Consider the following 16,568-nt stretch of genomic DNA (forward strand, 5'->3'; position numbering starts at 1 on the left):
AGTTGCAGCAATTTATAGAATTTGGAGTGCCCAGGAAACCTTGTGAGTTTCAGGGATCCAAAAGTCCCGTCAGAGATCCTATAAGAGCTGATCAACAGCAGTAGCAGTGGCCACTAAAGGGACATTGGCCAATGATAGTGGAAGCATCTCTAAATATATTCATAAAGACAGTCACTCAAAGATTGTAAAGGCTTCATGCAGTGTGACCCCTTATGATGCAGAGAAAGGTCATCTATGGATTCTAGAAAAGCACCAACTCAAAGAGTCCAACATAGAGCTACAGCAAAGACAAACTTGTTGAAGACTCCATGAAAGAAGAAAAGGACTCCTAGTGCTGGGAGTTGAAAGATACCCCTCCTCTGTCCTAAGAGTTCTCTAGGAGTATGTCTTGTTACCTTTGTACTTTAAGACTGAGCCCAGGGACCCTGTGTGTGCAGCAGGAAAGGGTACAAGAACCAACTATTTTTGCTATACCTTCTCAGAAAATATCTTTGCTAAAAGATATTTTAGCAGACTTGTAGGGAAGTACACTGATAGGGGCTCATTAGTGACAGTGATAGAAGCCTACCTCCTCAGGAGATAGAACACTGAGGGCAGTTAGTAGTCAACTGCCCTCTGGGGACCCAATCTGCCAATGCAAGTGAGAATTAGGAAAGGAGGCCCAGAGGGGGTGTTGCATATTCATGTAAGTCCCCAGTATGTCTTGGTAGATTTGTCCCAGATATTCTATGCATTTTGCAGTTATTTCTAATAGAATTTCTTTTTCCACTCTTTTGCTGGGTTTTGTTAGCAATATACAGAACAGCTGTTGATTTTTTGTCTTTTTTTTTAAATTTTGCATCCTGCTATTTTACACTGTCACTAATTGTTTTGATTAATTTTTTCATTGACTCTCTAGGATTTTCTAAATAAACCATTGCACTATATGCAAATATAGCTAATTTTGCCTCCTCTTAGCCAATGTGTATTTTTTTCAATTTCATTGCCTTGGAACAGAAGAAAACTTGGTTAGATGCCACAGAGTCAGTGGCAACCCTTGACCATGGTATGTGTGATAAAGGTTACTAACCTCTTTTCCAACCCCAGTGAAGGGAGTGATAACCTTCTCTTTTATGTAATACCAGTTGAACCTTGAAGGAAGTGCAGAACTTACATGAGCAGAGAGGAGAAGGCAAGATGAATGGGGTGAACAAAGGGACGTGGCTGAGGCATGTTAAGGGCAGAGAATTCATCTGACCCATGGCCATTTCAGACTTCTGCCAACTTGCTCAATAGCTTTCACAGTCTGATGGGACTACAGCATTACACTCAATAGTTTCCTTTCAAGTTTGGCAGGTCACAACCCCTCCCTCGATGAAGGGCCTTCCTTTGTCTCCTTTCCATTTATCCAAAGGAATTCCTCTTCTCATTTCCCCACTAGTCCATCCTAACTGCTGCAAGAGTCAGACCTGCCCATTTTAAAGGTGTTTATTTTCTAGTGGCAGAAGCCATACCGTGCCATGGAAAGAACAGTCACGGTCATCAGATTTAGTTTCACATCTGGACTGTCATACTTCAATGCTCATTCCATAGACAGTTTCCACTTTCTGAACCTGTTTTCCTCTTTAATGGAGATAGAAATAATTCTCACAGGGATATTATAGAGAAACAGTTTATAATTCACACAGTGCCATTGAATCATGAGATATTATTTTTACTTCTTTGAATAGTAAACAAACAAGCAAAAAATAAACTAGAAACACTGTTAGGCAGACAAGGTCAGAAGTCTCTTAGAATTTTTTCCCCCATAAATTGATCTATCTTCCAACTGGGTGGCTGAACACGGTCACTGGTCCAATGTGACTTCCTTGTGGTTTAAAATACTGAAAAGGACTGATACAGTGCTACAGATAAAACTGGGATTTCTCAAGCTGAGGATGTATGTTTCCTTGACTGCTATATCCTGGAAGGACTGGTGTTTCTTGTAAAGATCCTACAAAGACCTACTTGGGCTATGCAGTGTTAAGGATTTCTCTTACAGGACATTGTATCTTTGAATCATATAGGGACCTTTGAGATCATCTAGTTCAGGGGTTCTTAATACTTTGAGGCTATGCACCTCTTCAGCTATCTGGTGAAACACAGGCATTCCTCAGGATATTGTTTTTAAATGAATAAAATAAAATGCATAGGATTACAAAGAAAAGCAAATATATTTAAAATAGTTATCAAAGATCTCTGATCTAGCCCAATCCCTTGGTTTTATATATGGGGAAACTGAGCCCCAGGGAGAACTTTTCCTGCTGTGACACAGCAAGTTAGCAGTTTTATTCATACCACTTCTGGAGGATGATAACTTAGTTCTGAGTGCCATATTTTAGGAAGGACCTTGGCAAACTGGACTACACCTACCTGGAGGACAGATATGATGGTGAGAGGGTTGGTACCCAGATCGTGGGAGGTTGAAGGAACTGGAGCTGCTCAGCCTAAGAAGAGAAGATTTTAAGGAGGCACAAATTGTTGTCCTTATATATTAAAAGGACTGTTATATGGAAGGGAGATTAGAATGGTATTGTTTGGCCTCAGGGGCCACAACTGAGAGTAATGTATGAGAACTGAAGAGAGACAGATTTGTACTTGATATAAAGGATGGGAGGGAATGATAGAAGTGGAGGAAACCCTTCCTACAATTAGAACTGTCCAAAGGTAGAGGAATGGGCTGTTTTGAAAGACAGTGAGTTCCCTATAACTGAAGGTCTTCAACTGGACACTGGATGACCATTTTCCAGTAATTCTGTAGAGAGGATTCCTAATGGATAGTAGGGTTTGGACTCTAAGGTCCCTTAGTTCTGAGTCCTAATAATTTGAGGTCTCTTATTCAATCTACTGCTTTTCCTTCTTGTCCATTAGATTGTGAGCTTCTTGAGGACAGAAATTGTCTTTTGCCTCTTTTTGTAACCCCAGCCCTTAGCACAAGCCCAGCATGTAGTAGGTGCTTAATAAATATTCACTGTTTTATTGATCTCCAAGTTTATCCTTAGTGTTTTTTCTTTTAACTGGCAAATGTTACAGTGAGTTCTCTGAACCCACTGCCTGCCTCCTGAGTGTGGACGTGCTCAATGCTTTATTGGGGGTGGGGGAGAAAGTACAAAAAGATTTTTCTTCCCCTTAATCAAATCTCTCTGGATCAGGCTTTACAATGGACAGCATCCTCACAAACATTCCAGGATTCTTACAAGGAACAATGAGAACTGAACTCCAGGTGACCCCAGTCTGCTAATCACTGGTTGATTACTAGCTAATCAGTGGCTTGTTCAGGACACTGAATCCCAAATCACTTTGGACTTTGCTGGGCTCTGGCCAGCGGTCACCTGGTTGGGAACTCTGTTAATAGGTCTGAGTGGTATCAGGGTCACTGGGCGTAATGCAGAGAGGTCAAAGGGTCACCCTTCAAGGCTTCGAGTCATCCCTTGGGGTTCGGGGTGGGTGAGTGGAGACAATGAGACCACTACTTGGGCCACCAAAGAGAAAAAAAGTAAGATAAAGAGCCAGCCAAGGATGTTTGCCTCTTTGTTCCCATCAAGCACCAGTCAAAATAATGATGATGATACCCCATAATAATCACAACTGGCATTTAGTTGGGAGTTCACAAAGTGCTTTACATAAGTTATCTCTTTAGAGGCTCACCAGATTAACAACAAAAGAAGGGACTACAGGTATATTACCATTTTGCACATGAGGATAGAGGGGTTAAGGAATTTGACCAAGGTAATACAGTTAGGAAGAGTCAGAAGTAGAATTGAAATCTGGGACACCCTGACTCCATTCATGGAGGCTTATCCATTACACTAAATTGCACCCAGAACAAAAAGAAAAAAGGTTTCTGGGTTTGATGTCAAGAGGGTTGGATTCAAATTTCCACTCTGTTGCTTATTACCTCGGAAATAAATACATGGTGAGTGATTTTTTTTTTCTTTTCTAGGTCTCAATTCTCTCTTCTAAGAGAAGGTCAGAATAGATGGTCTCTAAGTTCTAAATCCTCTGATTCTGGGATGCTTGGCCCTGAGTAAAAGCCAGCTGTCACCCAGAGAGGTGCCTACAGCAGGAAAAGGAGCTCAACAGCTTTCTTCCAGAATTGTAGGTCACCCCAGCATCAGCTGGATTGCCTAGGTACTCAGCTGAGAGCTGCCCACCCCCCACAGTAAGTCTCCACCTCCCCACTCCATTAAAAAGGTATTCAGACTTCACAATCTCAGGGGTTTCCAAGCCTGAAAGAAAGGCCTAATAAAATGCTACCTTTGCCCTGGCCCTTCAATTCTAGGAAGTAGTTCAATGTTTGACCATTATCCCTAAATATTTTAAAATAGTTAATCAGGTTAAGTCAGTTGAGTCTTGTTTTCCCGATTTCCCTTCTTACCCCAAATCTCCTTGAACAAGAATATCCTCTTTCTCTCTCTGTGTCTCTGTCTCTCTCTCTCTCTCTCTCTCTTTTCCTCTCCACTCTATTCCTATATCTTTGCCTCTGTCTTTTCCTTTCTATCTCCCTTTCCCCCACCCTAGGATAAATCTGTTTCCCATTTTCTGTAACTTTTTTACTCTCTTGTCATTACAATTCTATAAACTAATGAGCCGGTCCCCAGAGACTTGTAGAAGTTAGAGTCATCACTGTATGAATGAGTCCTGATCTCTCCAAAAGGTAGGGAGGGAAGGTGACAAAATGGTGGAGCAGACAAGCTTTGGCCCCAGTCCAGAGAAACCTGAGATTCCATTGCAAAGGGAAGTGTAATCCTAGGATCATAGGCTTTAGAAAGGGAACCAATTTCAGGGACCAGGTAGTCCAACCCTCATTTCACAGATGACGAAACCGAAGCCTAGAAAAGTGAGGTGACTCACCCACGGCATTAACAACAACTCTTCAGAAATGTTCTAGCCAGCTGAAGAAGGATCATAAGATTTAGAGCTCAGAAGGACTTTAGAGATTATTGAGTCCAACCCACTCCTTTTACAAGGGAAAAAACTGAGGCCCAGAGACTCATCCTCAGCCACATGGGTAATGAGAGGTGAAACAAGGCTTCTTCCAACTCAGGTTGGCAGACTTCAAGTCCAGGACTCCGCAGCCGAGGCTCGGCCACTAACACGTAAACCGTCATTTACTTATAGTCTGATAGAATCAGAGGATTTTGAGTTGGAAGGTCCTTTAGAGGTCATATAGTTCAAGTCCCTCATTGTCTAGATGAGGAAACTGAGACCCTGAAAAGTTAAATGACTTTCTTCTCAAAAAATCACAAAACCAGTAAGTGGCAGATCTGGGATTATCATCTAGGTCTTCTGGATCTGATTCCAGAACTAGCAAGAGATTATCCCATCTAGGAGATTTAACGTTGGAAGGGACCTTCAAAACTATCAAGTTCAACTGCTTGATTTTACAGATAAAAAAATGGAGGCACAGAGAACAACCTGCACAGGGTCCCTTACATAAGTGTCTGTGGCAGGATTCAAACTCAAGTCTTCCTGATTCCAAGTCCAGCACTCTATCACAATACCTTTAAATGGTTCTCAAACCATTTTCCAGATGCCTTATTCAAGGAGTCCTCAAGGTCAATACTATTTTCATAATGAGATTAAGAAATTTGAATTTCTAATAAAGCAAATACTGATCCCACATAAGTAAAAGCTATTTGGGGGATCCTCAATAATTTTAAAAAGTATAAAGGGTTCCTGAGACCAAAATATTTGAAAATCATTGCACTATGTCACTTAGATGCTTCTAAAATTTCCAAGGTTGGGGGTCCATTGATTGATAGACAGTTGGGGAATAAAGAGGACTGTCTCAGATCAAACCAGGTTAAGACAGGCCTAACTCTTCATCCTCAGTAAAATGGATTCCAGCCAAACCAGGCCTTGGTCAGAGCTTGGGGGCAAGGTTTTCATCATGCAATATGAGATCTCAGTACTTGACAGGAAAGAAAATGGCACATTCCATTCTCTGTTGTCTATGCCAGTTCATATACATGAGGAGCCTGTAGATCATCTCCAGGTTCTACGTTAGCTAAAAGTATCACCTTTGCCCTTCCTACCTCGACCTTGTCCTAGAGTTGCTATCAGACAGCACAATTCTGATTTGGACCACATCTCTTTTGTCTTCTCTCTCTTCAAACTAGAAAAAAAATCTGGTAATCATTCTCTTGACCATAAATGGACAGCATCTGGACAAAACAGAGAAGAGGAGATGAATCTTCATGGAGAAAACCCAACAACTGAAAGTATTTAGAGTCATCTTCTATATAAATTCAGCATTTGAGGGGAGATTAGCATGTCCCAGAAGTCTTAGTGAAGTTTTGAGTTGTTAAAACTTAAAACCACACTAAGAATTCTGTGATATTGTGGCTACACCCAAATGTCTAGTTATAAAAGAAAAAGGGCATCAAGTCTAAGTACACTGTTCTAGGTGAGTACATAAATTTCCAACATCCCCTCCCACATCTCCACCTGACAAAGGCAAATCCCAGTCAAGGGTAGCTCATTCCCAGACACTTTGTGTCCATCACATGGGCTTTTATTTAATCATTCATATGGCCCCTGAGAAAATCCAGTCCAATGATTACCAGAGTGGTGCAGTTGGGACAAAAATTATATTATTTCCAAATTCCCCTCCACTATGTAAACTTTCATAAGGCTCCCTTCTGTAGCATTATGAAAGCCCACTTATTGAATCAGATTCATGATCAGAATATCATTGATTTAGTATAACCCCTCTCATCTTACAGATGAGGAAACTGAGTCCTAGAAAAAACAGGTAACTTGCCTGGGGTCAGTGGGAATTGAACCCAAATCTTTTTGGCTCCAAGGCTAGTCCCCTAAACCACACTTCTACTCTGATTGATTATCCATATTTTCAGAGGGGAAAGCTAAGGTACAGAGAAATTATTTGTCTTTCTCTGGACAACAGAGCCTATTTTGGGATAAAAACCTAAACTGTCCTCTCCTGACTGCCAGTCTGGTGTTCTGGTTACCTCATAGTACTTCAATTCACTGTAACTGAATTCATTGTCAAACTATTCAATTCTTATTTTGCTTCTGAGTCTGTGTATGATCTTTGGGCAGGAAAGGACAGAGCAAAAAAAGACTAATAGGGAGATGATACCCAAGAAGAAGAAAACATCTAGGAGTCTAGAATGTGTTTGGTGAATCAGGTCCAAATGAATGACATCCTCAGGTAGGAAAAATTTATGAAGTGCCTACTATGTGCCAGGCACTGTACTAAGCCCTTTATAGATATTATCTCATTGATTATCCCAACAACCTAAGGAGGCAGGTGCTATGATGATCCCTATTCCATAGTTGAGTAAACTAAGGCAAACAGAGGTTACATGACTCATCCAGAGTCACACAGCTAATATTTAAAGAAGCAGCAGATGTTATGGCTGAGACAACGTCGATGATCTTAGAAAGACCATAAAAAACAAGAAAGGTACAACAGGACTGAAAGAGGGTAAATGTACCAATTTTCAAGAAAGGGAAGGGAATGAAAACTGTCGGCCAGTGAGTGTGTCTTGGATTCCTGGCAAAATTCTAGAACATAGTACTAAAAGGGTGATCAGTGAACCTTTAGAAGAGGAAGTGGTGACCACAAAGAGTCAGACTGGTTTCATCAGAAACAGGTCATGCCAGAACAACCTTATTTTCTTTTTCCTTCTTGTCACTAAACTTATAGATAAGAGGAATGCTAGATATGGTTTAGATCTAGGTTTTCTAGATTTTAGCAAGGTATTTAACAAAGTCTTTTGTGCCATTCTTGTGGAACAGCTAGAGAGATGTGAGAGCTAGTGGATAGTGCTATGAAGTGACTTTGGAGCTGATTGAATGGCCAGATTCAAAGAGCTGCCATTTATAGTTCGATGTCAGCTTGGAAGAAGGTCTTCAATAAAGATATAAACACTGTGCTTATTGAATTTGCAGATGACACAAAGCTTTGTGGGAGAGTAAGTGCATTATACTATGACAGCCTAGAACTCAACAGGCTAGAAGAGTGGGTTATGTCTACTATACTAGGATAAAATTTAATAGAGACAAATGTAAACTCAACTTTGGTCCAAAAAATCACTGTCACAGGGTCAAGATGGGTGTGGCATGGCTAGACAATAATTCATCAGAAAAAGTCCTAAGAGTTTTAGTTGATTGTGGATTGTTCGTGGGTCAATAGTGCACAGTCTTGTGTTGCATTGAGCGAGGAAAAGCATATAGGATGAGGGAGGTGATAGGAGACAATCTGTCTGCACATTGCCTTCATCATCCCACATCTGGAATGAGTTATTTATTTCTAGGCACTGTGTTTTCGGAAAGAAATCCAAAAATAATGTATGGAGGAAGCCAAGTGGGATGGTGAAGGCATTATACAACTGTGGTAAAGCCTTTAAGATTATATAATATGAAGATCAATTAAAGGAATAAATTAGAGAAAACTTAGGTAGAACATGATAGCTATCTTTAAGTATTTGAAAGACTATCATGTGAAAGAAGGATTCAATTTATTTAGCTTACTTCTAGTAGTCAGAACCAGGAGTAACATGAGGAAATTACAATGAGTCAAATTTAGGTTTGGTATAAGGAAAAGTTTCTTATCAGGGCCATCCAAAACTGGAGTGGGTTGCCTCTGGAGATGATTAATTTTATCTCCTGTCTTTATTTTATCTTTTCTCTCAAGTCATTTTATCTGTATGTATTTCCCTTTTCTTTGTTTTTTTGAGGCAATCGGGGTTAAATGACTTGCCCATGGTCACACAGTTAGTCGGTGTCTTGAGGCCTGATTTAAACTCAGGTCCTCCTGACTCCACGGCCAATGCTGTATCTGTTGGGTCACCTACCTTCCCCCTCTAGGTCTTTCAAGAAAGGGTCAGATGACCCTCTGATGCAGTTTATAGAGCAGATTCCTGTTCAGTTATGGGTTGGATTAGACAGCCTCTGAGATTTCTTCCAGTTTAAAAATTGTTGATTCTGTGAATTTTGAAAAAGTTGCCCACATTCACCACTCACACTTTCTGCAAAAATCTCTTATAATTTGGTCTCTGTTCCCACCACTTTATTTTTAAGTCCTTGTCCCCTTGGACTTTACTTTAGCAATGACAGGTAGACCAGCAGTCATCCTGAATCTTCTTTATTCCTTTCAGCTCTGGGGTATTTTGATTTATTTCTTTCCTTGTCATTCCTTTTTTTTTGTCTTCTTCGCTGGCTCCTCATCTGTGGAGATGTGAAGATGGACATTCTCCAAAGTTCTAGTTTTCACCTTCTTGATGTACCTTTCACAGTCTTCCCATTGACAAGCTTATTTATTTCCCAAGCTTCAACTAACACCTCTATGCAGAGAATTTTCAGATCTGTAGCACCATTTCTTGCCTCTTTTCAAAGCTCCCAATCCATATCATTAACTACAGCAAGACATCTCTGCTTAGATATCCTACTGCCACCTCAAATTCAACCTATCCAAAATTAAGATCATCTTTCTCCCTGAATACTCTCACCTTTTGATTTGACTATTAATGACATGTACATGTACTTGATCTCCTAGAAACAACTGTGAGGCTCTTCCCCTCCCATTTTGATCTTTTTTTTTTTTATTAAAGGGTCCATCCCTTAGCTCACTTCTTTAATAGCCCTAATCACTGAATGGGCATTGCTTCATCAAAGTGAGAACTTGGAAAGACCTTAGCTCAAAAAACCCAAGGTCTCCCACTGCATCCTAGGCCATCTCCAGTCCTCCTGATCTATATCTGGCCATGGACCCAGATGACTCTGGAGGAGAAAGTGAAGCTGGTGACTTTGCACAGCCCTCTCTCACTGTAATCCAATTTACTTGCAAGTCATGGCATCACCTTCTCAATGTCATGGTCCTCTTCAAAACCAAAGGACAAATCATACCTCAAAATCTCTCCACTCTACTTGACCTTTCACATCCAATCATTTACCAAGCTTCACCTCTCACATTCTTCTTCTCCTTTCCCACCATCACCACTCTAGTTTGGCTTTGATGAAGGGGGCAATCCTCAATACCACCTGCCTGGTGAGGCAACACGCGTGTCAAAAACCTGAGTTCAAATCCTGCCTCAGGAACTTATTGCATGACCCTTCCTCACTAAGCTTGGTTTTGCCAGAGAACTGCTCCCTTTTCTGTTATTTCTAGAATTGTCCACCTATCAGGTACCTTCTAGATGAAGAAGGCAGTGGGGTATCCTAGACAAGAAGACCTTAATTCTGGCCTTGGCTTTTCCCACCTGCACAGATTTGGGGCAAGTTCCTTTCCCTTGCTGATCCTGACTCATCCTCATGTGGGAAATGGGAATAAAAATGTCTATACTGTCTGTCATGAGGAATTGTGGAGGAGGAAGAGAAGGGAGAAGGAGAGATAGAAGGGATAGGAGAAAGGGAAAGGCAGAACAGGGAAGTAGGGCCTGTCCTCCCCTAATACATCCTCTCCCTAGAACCTTTGAGCATTACTAGAATATGATCCTTTTGCATACCTTCCTAGCAGAAAACATCCAAATGCCTTTTTTCCTCCCCCAAGCTTGGAATCAGAATGTTCTTTTACCTCTTAACCAAGGCCAGAAGAAAAGAGGCCCAGGCTCAGAAAACAACCTTCCTTTTTTCCTCTTTGCACAACCTTAACAGAAGCTATTGGAAGAAGAGTGGGGAGCCCAACCCTCCTGAGGGAAGGAAGAGGTAAATCTGTCCTTGCGAAACTGCTGGAGTCCTAGTCCATAAAACCACACCTTTGCTATCTCCAACCTCTTTAGAAAAGACAATCCCTTTAGGCCTAACTACACAATTTGGAGACAGAGAGGAGAAGAAAGGCACCCAGAGCGGATGGATGGACTTTATCTACTTGGGGAAATGGAAGCCAGAGGCCCAGCTACTAGGAGACTCCTAGGACAAAAGCAAGAGAAAAGAGGGAGTCCTGAGCTTGGCACTAGAAAGGGGAGGAAAAGGTCAAGGCAGGGACCTTCAGAAATGGCATGTTTTTCTTAGAACTGGGGCATACAATACACACAAATTTGAGATTATCTGTGACAACTATCTAAAATTAACTGTGGTTTTCAAATGAAAAACATTTAGGGAAGGATCAGATAAGGAGGGGGGCCTATTTATAATACTTGCCACAGGAAGAAATAAAGGGGGGTTCTGTATGAATCGAAACTGAATGTGTTCCATATACCCCCACATAGCATATAAAATAATGTTGGAGGGCTGGCAGGCAGGCTCACTCACTCTTTCCTGGTTATTAGTAACAGAAAGGAGGCTTCTTATCACATCCATCAGAAGTTAATGGGAGAAAATTCTGTTCCACAGAGAAATTTTCCCAGTTGCATCTGGTTCTGGGCACAGCCTGACTTCTGTCTCTGTCCTTCTTGTGGGATTCTGCCCAGCATTTATTTAGAAGAAAATTGAAATGTTTGCCAGCCATGTCTGACTGTGAAGTGGCTAATTACAGGATGATGTGACCACAAACAGATAATAAAGTCACAAATCTGGCATCAGGTACACCATACTGCAGCATTCATTACTGATTGGAAACTTAGGCTGCTTGAGAGAATCAAAGAAATAAAAACAAACAAACATTCCTTTCCTCTTCCCTCTCCAAAACAAACAAACAAACAAACAAACAAACAAAAAGCTTGGAGAGGTTCAATTCATTTCAATCCAAAAAGAATTTATTAAAGCTCCCACTGTGTGAAGCACTGTGCAAGGTATCCAGGATACAAAGACAATTTTTTTTTTAACCTCCATCTTCAAGATTCTTCCAACCATGCCAGTTCAACCCTTCTTCCTGTTGCATTCACATGTGCATTTTGTTTTCTCCAATACGATTTTTAATTTTTGTCTTTTTTTTTATCTCCAGTACCTATCACAGTGCCTGGCACATAGCAAGCACTTAGTAGATGTTTACCACTTCACCAATTCTATGGCTTTTCAACGTGTGTATAAATCCATGATGTTCCTGGGGTTTTCTGAACAACCGATTCACATTTTTAGAGTTCAAAAACACTAGTGAAATAGATGGTTGAAGTAGTACGATACCTATTTTACAAATGAGGGAAGCAAATCTCAGAAGAGAGAGCCCATTACCCTATCCTCACCTAGTAAGTGTTTGAGTCAGGATTTGAACTCAAGCTACTAAGTCAGCATTATTTCCACAGCTCTTTATGGGAAGGATTGACATGGAAGACAGTTGACCAGGAAGTAGCTGGCTTTAAATCCTATAGTAGAAAGTGTGTTAAATTCAGAATCACAGGACCTGGGTTCAAATCCTGTATAACCTCTGACAAATGGCTTAATCCCTATACACCCTGGTTTTCTCCTCAACAAAACAAGGGAGTTGGACTGGATGAACAGAAATGTCCCTTCCAGCACTAAAATTCTGTGACTCTATGTGAAAGGCAGACAAACAAAATATTCATTCCACATATTTATTCCTGCTGTTTATCAGCACCTTTCGGAGAGCAGCCAGTTGAGTTCTGACCTTCATGATATTCTTAGAGGAAGGAGAGTGACAAATTATAGCAGGTCAAGAAGAAGAAAATCAGGATAAGACTGGAGACTGTAACACAGGAGGACAAACAGAAAGGAGTTGGAGATTTCTAACCCTGGAAAAAGACTTAATGAGATTTGTAAAAATGAGGGTGTTCAATTACATGATCTCTAAGGTCCTATGAATCCAAACAGGGGTGTCCTAAAGCCAGCTTGAACGAGCTAGAGCTGATTATTAAATTTTTGGTGTGATCATTTATACCTCAGAAAGCAGCAAATGGCTACAAAACAGGGCTTGATTTATTGTTTTGTTGATTTCTAGACTTAAGAAAGTGACTGAGGAAATGTTAATAATGAAGATCAAACTTAAAACTGTGTTAAACATACATTATCCCCCCCAAAGAGCTGGATGTTAAACATTTACCAACATGCTCGCTGATTTTGAGTCTTGAAATTCTTGGTTTCCTTCAAGACCCAGATCAAGCATCACCTTCTACATGAAGCCTTAACTGTTCCTTCCAACTTTTAATATCTTCCCTCCCCAAATTACTAATATGTGTGTGTGTATACACATGTGCATATATATTATACACACACACACACACACACACACATATATATATATATATATTCTTCTTGTTTTTGTTCAGTTGTGCTCAGTGTCTGACTCTTCAAGACCCTTTGGGGTTTTCTTGGCAAAGAGACTAGAGTGGTTTGCCAATTCCTTCTCCAGCTCCTTTTACAGATGAGGAAACTGAGGCAAACAGGGTTAAGTAACTTGCTCAGGGTCATAGAGCTAATAAGTGTGTGAGGCCAGATTTGAACTCAGGAAGATGAGTCTTCCTGACTCCAGACCTAGCACTCTATCCACTGTGCCACCCAGCTGATATATGTCTATGTGTGTATGTATATGTATACATGTACGTATATATTCTAGATACATTTATATATGTATATGTCATCTCTTCAGTTAGAATGTAAGTTCCCTGAGGACAGGGACTGTTTTTCTTTGGGTTTTCTATCCTAGCTCCTTGCATAGTGCCTAGAATATAGTAGGCACGTAATAAATGCTTGCTTGATTAATTCCAGTGCATAGACAAGTCACATAGAATTTGTGTGAAAGGAAGAAGTGGATGTGCCAGAGTTAGTTGAACTCATCAGAGACAATTGTTAAATTTTCAATGTAAGCCTTCACACATTGGAAATGGGCAAAAGCTACAATTCAGGACTTGATTTATCGCTTTGTTTTTGTCTAGGCTTAAAGTGATGGAGAAAATGTTAATGATCCAGATGACACTTAAAAACATGTCTTATATTTTCAGAGAGTTGGTTGTTAAACATTTACCAACCTCTGGGCACCCCAGTCTTTTCACCTTTGCCACCTTAACAATTGGTTGCTAGTGACTGTACCATCGATTCATTCCTCCTCTCAGAGACAGCTAGAAGGAACAAATTTTCTGTACTTTGTACCAGCTGGGCCTAAAAGTGTAGAAGACCTTTGGGTTCTGTGAGTCCTGCTTCCTCATCTTCAGGAAAAGACTTGCCCACAGCCACGAAGTCAGTAAGCAAAAAAGGCAGGGTTTGAATCCAGGTCTCTGAACTCCAAGGACAGGATTCTCACTGCTCCTGGGAAAACCAGTATTTTGGCAAAGAGGCTGTGTGTTAGAGGACAGAGCTAGGGGAGTAGCAGTGCTCTTTGTTTCAAAGTATTTTTGCCTCAGGGGAGTTGGCCAGACCAAGGTCTGTCTTAGGGTCACGTTCTCCCACTGCCTTATCTTTAACACTCTCTGTCTCCCTGTAGACAAACAACATTCAAGGGAAGCTATTTGGGGCCTAACACAGCCACAGGGCACTTGGCCCTTAAATCCTGTGTCCCGCTCTCTTCGTGGATCAGCTTCTGGTGATTTCAGAGTTCTTTTTTGTTCTCTGGGCACTAAGTCGGATCAGCAAGGAATGAATGACCCAATGAATGACCCTAAAACACCAAAAAGAGCCCACGATTCTGTGATGACCATTGAATGATTCCATAAACTGCAAATCCATCAGAACCAGTGGCAACACATTCCCTTTACTATAGCAATACAGTTGTTCTTTTCACTGTGCCCAAATTAGAGAACCTAGATTCATGTCTTGTTTCTGCTAATTACTTTGAATGTGACGTTGGGCCTGTTATTCAACCTCTCTTGAACCTCAGCTTCTGAATATAAAATGAGGGTCCTAGATTCACCAAATCAGAATTACAGAATCTCAGAGTAGTCCAGGACCTCAGACTCCACCTGGTCTTCCAATTTATGCCTGAATAAGCTCTCTTGCTAAAGCATCTGTAATGATGGTCATTCAAGTTCCACTTAGAAAAGTCCAGTGAAAGGGATTCCTAGGTAGTTACTGAGGAGGCCTGTTCTACTTTGGGATAACTCTAATTGTTTAGGGCATTGGTTTTTCCCCACATCAAGTCAAAATCTGAATTTCTACCAGTCTCCTTGAAGTCCAAGCCTGATCTCTCTTGCATCACTTTCCTCATCCTGTTGTTCCGTCCCCAGTTTTCTCTTCTCCAGGGTCAATATCCCCAATCCCTTCAACCAATCCTCTTACGGCATGGTCTCAAGACCCCTCAGCATCCTAGTTGTAGGATCATAGACTTTAGAGGTGGAAGGGATGCCAAAGAGAATCTAATCCAATCATAGATCACAAAATGTCAGAAGTGGAAGAGACCCCTGAAATTACAAATTCATAGATTCATAGAATTTAGAATTGGAAAGGGCTTCAGCTGCCGTCTGATACAACACATACTTGAAAGGAATCTCCACTATGACATCTTGATAACTGGCCAGTCATGCAAACCTTTGCTTAAAGACCTCCATTGAAGGGGAACCCACAACCTCTTGGGTCAGTCCATTCCATTTTGGAGAGCTTTAATTACTAAGAACTTTTTCCTTAATATCAACTAAATTTGTCCAGATGTATCTTCTAACTCATTGTTACTGGTTCTGCCCTGTGAGGACAAAGTTAATCCCTTTTCCTAGCCTAGCCCTTCAAATATTTGAAGATAGTCATCAGGTACCCTCTGACCGTTCTCTTCTCCTGGCTAAACATTCCTAGTTCTTTTGACCAATTCTCATCCAAGGATCATCTGAGGATCACCTAGACCCAATTCTTCTGTCTATGGTCCCTTTCAGCTCTAAATTCCATCTATGGTCAGAAATATTGACTGTTGTATTGTTTTGTTTTGTTTTTAATCTTTCAGCCCAAAAGCAAATTTCCTGTACACTTAGCAAGTCTTAATGGAAACCAAACAGTACTTTGAGAAGCCAAGGTCTGCATGGCCCCAAGACAAGTGCCCAAGTGTTGAAAAAAATAAAAAAACACCCACAAAAATGTCTTTTCAAATATCACAGCAACAACAAAAAATGACCAAGGCTAGTTTGAAGAGTCAGACATACTTCTTAAGGTTGAAAAGGGGTGAGCCTGCCTTTCACAAGACTCTAGCTTGGGGCTGTATTTGCAAAAGTCTAATCATTTCCCTGGCAAGGTTTTGTTTATCCAACCATTGAAAAAAAAAATGGCAAAGCCACTCTTACTTTCAGGCCCCCGCAGAACTGTTTTTCCAGCTGTTTAGTCTAAGGAGGATACTCAAGGACCAAGTTTGGAGATATTTTCCTTTGCATGGGAGGCAGGTTCTTTCCCGCAAACTCCTTCTCCAACTTCGCTCTGCGCCATTCTGCATACAGAGCAGTCTATTTATATGGCTTTATCACGCACCTGTTTGGATATGGGCTGTTTTCTGGTATTTAAACATACTATTTCTTGCCAATTGCTTTATCTGCACAGTTCCATGCTTTTGCCGCAAATGTTTCTTATTAACCCAGAAAGAAACATGAATTGCTCCCTGAGCATTATTAGCGAGGACCAAAATAACTTAATTGTTAGTTACTTCTAACATGTTATCACGAAAGAACTATATACTAGAAATTCTTTCAAAATACTGCAGAGAAGATTTCACTCCACTAAGAAATGAATAACATATCCTTTAAGCTGCTGCTTTTCTGTGGGAATATTTTTGATGGAGAAAA

At 40.8% G+C, this 16,568-nt stretch overlaps 1 non-coding gene across 1 annotated transcript; it reads right to left on the minus strand.

Moving 5' to 3' along the window:
- Positions 1-996: 996 nt before the first annotated feature.
- On the minus strand, positions 997-1,121 carry LOC118845213. The gene has a single exon (XR_005010075.1). It is a non-coding gene; the product is annotated as a U6atac minor spliceosomal RNA (small nuclear RNA).
- Between the last annotated feature and the right edge of the window lie 15,447 nt (positions 1,122-16,568).

Source organism: Trichosurus vulpecula, chromosome 3 (assembly GCF_011100635.1).
Source record: "Trichosurus vulpecula isolate mTriVul1 chromosome 3, mTriVul1.pri, whole genome shotgun sequence".
Classification (NCBI taxonomy): Eukaryota; Metazoa; Chordata; class Mammalia; order Diprotodontia; family Phalangeridae; genus Trichosurus; species Trichosurus vulpecula.